The sequence below is a fragment of the Lampetra fluviatilis genome, chromosome 41, assembly GCF_964198595.1.
Source record: "Lampetra fluviatilis chromosome 41, kcLamFluv1.1, whole genome shotgun sequence".
NCBI lineage: Eukaryota > Metazoa > Chordata > Hyperoartia > Petromyzontiformes > Petromyzontidae > Lampetra > Lampetra fluviatilis.
The window spans coordinates 7,256,326-7,260,617 of NC_136315.1; positions in this window are offsets into that span (position 1 = coordinate 7,256,326).

A 4,292-nucleotide genomic window follows, 5' to 3' on the forward strand; every position below is an offset into this window, starting at 1 on the left:
GCCGAGTGGACCTAGGAGAGGGCCCAGGAACGGTTTAAATGCCACTGATGTTGGCCGTGAGCAAGAATCTAATTCGGGTCGACGGGTTTAGTATAACTACACCTACACACTACCCCACACAAACACAACATTGATGATAAGTTGGTGATCTGGTATTAAGAGACCACAATAACAACACTTTCAGTGCTGTGTGGAAGCAGTTTTCTGAGTTTATTTCGCAATTATTTTTTTGTTTGTTCTAGATTTGAAGCAAGGATTCATACTCTTCGGTTTTTTCGGTAAAGTCACGTAGGTAAAAAATAAAAAATAATAGAAATAATAATAGAAATAAAATAATAAATCACGTTTCGGAGGCAACACAAGTCTCTGTCATCAGGTGGGCTCGTTGTCTGTTAAAAACTCTAAGAGATAGGTGAAATTCCTCCCCGTAGAGGGGTATTAATTCTAGATTTGAAGCTTTTTTTGCATTGGTCGCGGTTGTCGCCAACAGGCACGCCTCGCTTAAAGAGCGAGATACATTCCGCGAAAATTGCTCGGTAAGCGGGGAAATTTTCATTTAAAAAGTTACAATTTTCGTTTAAAAAAAGTTAAAACTATCACATACTTAAATTTTGATTTAAAGCTTTCGTGACTGCAGGGATTCATATTCTTGGTTCTTTCGGTAAAGCCACGTAGAAGGGAAATAATAAAATAATACAAATATAAAACAACAACAAATTATCACGACGTTTCGACTGCAACACAAGCAATCATCATCAGGTGTGAAATCCACAGCAAGAAAATGTTCTTGCTACACAAGCAATCATCATCAGGTGTGAAAATGTTCTTGCTGTGGATTTCACACCTGATGACGATTGCTTGTGTTGCAGTCGAAACGTCATGATCATCTTTATTGTTTTATATGTGTACTATTTTATTATTTACCTTCTACGTGACTTTACCGAAAGAACCAAGAATATATATCACATACTTGTCAACCCCTTTTCAGTTTTCCTACCTTATTACAAACTAATTCAGACCTTATTGGTCACTCCGTGCCCTTATAAATCTCAACGTTCATCCTGGAAAGTCCCATCACAAGGGAGAAACACAAATAGATAGACACTAAGTAATATTTAAACAAACTTTTAAAAAACACGCTTTTATTAAATGTACTAGTCATGGAAGAACTCCACGACTCCAGGAAGTGGCCCTGAAGCTTTCCATAACGTAAAGGGGACCGTGGACAATTAGACCCAAGCCGAAACATCTATATATATAAAATCGCAAATCTGTCTGTCTGTGTGTGTGTCTGTGTGTCGCCGGACCATACGCAGTTTCATTGGACGAAATGTGAGGGATTTGCGAGACACGATTGGTCCGTTTGGTTTTCCACGGCGGTTGCCCCTGGCAACGGGTAGCGACGCATTCGCTGCGGGGTGGACGCCATTTTTAATTCCCGTTAAAAATATGCGCACGCATTAACACGCGACTCTGAGGTAAATTCATCAAAGTTTCACGTCCTCTTCACTCCCCCCCACCACAATGTGTGCAATTACTATTATAGGGTCGGTAGATAATACAATTATAGCGATTAGACAGTATTATTGTAGCGCGGGGGGGGGGGGGGGTAACGGCCCCAGTACCCAGCCTCAGCCGGGTGGGCAATCTAGGCGAGGCCGGAGGCTCTGCACGGTACTAGGCCTCGACACCCCACCACACTATAGGCCGTACATATTACTGCACAGCGGCCGAGGAGATCGTGGCTGGGGGGGGGGCAGGGGTAGCAGCCCATCTGTGTATATATGTAAGGTTATTAAGAAATATATTTTTCACCCGGGCAACGCCGGGTACTTCTGCTAGTAACATATAAAAAAAGAATGTTTAAAAAAAAATGCATTTGTTATGATAGAATATAGTATTGTCATCAGTATGACATAAGTATATCAAGTTTGCAGTCGATACCACATTGGGAAGTGGGTTAAAATTGAGTTACAAGATTTGAGGATACGACAACAACAGAGTGAGTTAATAGAAAGTGTGTAAAAAGATTGTTTAAATATATATATATTTTTAATGATAGAATATAGTATTGTTATCAGTATGACATAAGTATACCAAGTTTGCAGTCGATACCACATTGGGAAGTGGGTTAAAATTAAGTTGCAAGATTTGAGGATACAACAGAGTGAGTTAAATGAAAGCGTGTAATTATAAAAAGTGGCCCGTATTGATTTAAACGGCTGTACGCCGTATGGATCTGAAAACTAAATTTACCTGTACAAGAATAAGGGTAAACCGTATGGGTTGACGGGTATGCGATTATCGTTTTAACATCGACTCACTCCCACGTGAAAAAAAAGCTGAGCTACTTTTCAGGCCCAACATTATACACTTTTTGAATGACCTTTTTTTACGTGAGAAATACACATTTTTATTATTTTGGTGGCTGTGCCTAATTCCTGGGTAGACTACGTGGATTTTCATGAAATTTTAAATGTTTTTTTGTTTTTCATGAAAAGATTAAAATTCAAAATTATTAGTTTTACAAGAATAATATATTTTCTCCCAAAATATCCACCAAATGTGATATACACACATTTGATTAAATAAATAATACAATCTTAAATATTTTTCATTAAATGTAATTTTATGAAGCCGTCATGACGGCAAATTACAGTATAGTTTTAAAATAAAGTGATAAACCATCGAATGTCACACGAACCACACAACAAAGAACAACGCCGGTGTTTGCATTGTCCTCGGCGTCTGCCAATTAATTAGCGCAGCCTTCTGACTGCGGGTGCTTCTTGATTTCGCTGTGCGTGCAGCGGTGGAATTTAATTTACGCAGAAAATTCGAGGTCGTTAATGGAAGCGTCCAAAATGTTGTCAATAATTGTGGAAACGTGAAATTAACCTTATGGGGTCCCGAATAAACGGAAGTCCAAATCGTAATTACCTACTTTATTCTTGGCGACTCCGTCCCACCGCGCACATAAACGCCGCGACCCACCTGGCGAGGATCATTCTGTTGTCATGTCGTGTCCAAGCGCAGCAGCGAGGACGAATGCGCATAAGAACCAAAACTTTTAAACTTTGATTAGCGCATCGTGTAGAGCTCGTCGAGAGGAATAGATTGCCGTGTCGTTCGCCTTCAACAGACATAAAATGACGTCGCAACGCAACTGACGAACTTTCGTAAATCGAGAGATACCCCCAGTGTGCATACGATGGGTGCTTACTCGTGAATGTATAAGAAATATGATTTGTAACTCTAATCCTTATCCATGTGTAATGACTGGGTGACACCTGCTGGCCTGCGAATGGATTCACAGGTACGGGCACAGAAGTAATAACCAATCAGCGAAGGAGGTGTATCTGGGGCAAAGGTAACAGCAGGTGGGGGCTAGCCGTGATACTCCGGGAACCTGCTCGAAGGTTCCATGAGAGGGTGTGGCCGGAGGCGTGGCCTAGCCACGCTGGGGGGATAAAAGGGGGAGCGGACCCGGAGCTCTGGGCTCGTGTGTGGGATCCTGGCTGCGTCACTGTTCACCGACATCTCTCTCCGTCGTCCGGCCACGTGGAAGATCTCCTGCGTGGTTTCCATCGCCGTCATGCCAACAGCCAGCGGTGTGGCCGAGTGAGGGCGAGGGGACCTTGCCGAGTGATCAGCTGTGCATGTAGCCAGTGGAGGTGTTATTACCTTGAGTTATACTCCGTGTGAGGAAGAGCAAGTGTTGGCCTGTGTTGTGCCCAGTGTAATAAAGAAGTACCCTGAGCTACCCTCTATACGACGTGTCATGGAAGTCGATAATCACACATTTATCGATAGTTCAATGTTAATGTGCAATTTTGAGGGACTGTTTTCTTGGTGTGATCTGGGGCTGTTTTGGCCATTTTGCAGCCTTGCCCAAGCTTTGGAATTGTACTTATTACATTTTTACTTATATACTTTATTTTACGTATAGTATATATTTTAGTGATTTGCTTTCTTTTCCTATACTCCGATAGTTTGTGGTCTTTCAGACCCACCCCTACTGGACGTCTGTGAAAAATATATTTTTAAGCATATCGGATTAATCCAGGATGGATATTCCGATTCCTATTTCACCAGGTGACTTCACACAATGCTATAAAAATTGGCCATCTGCAAATATTGGGGTCAACATTCCACCAACGCACACATGCCTTCGTATCCAGAAACGCCTCGCAGAGTACAACGGGATGTTTAGTCAACCCCTTTAACTAAACACTTTATTTTTTTCAACAGTCCTGCATTGGAATGTTGAGCCAATGCAATAACGGTGAGTG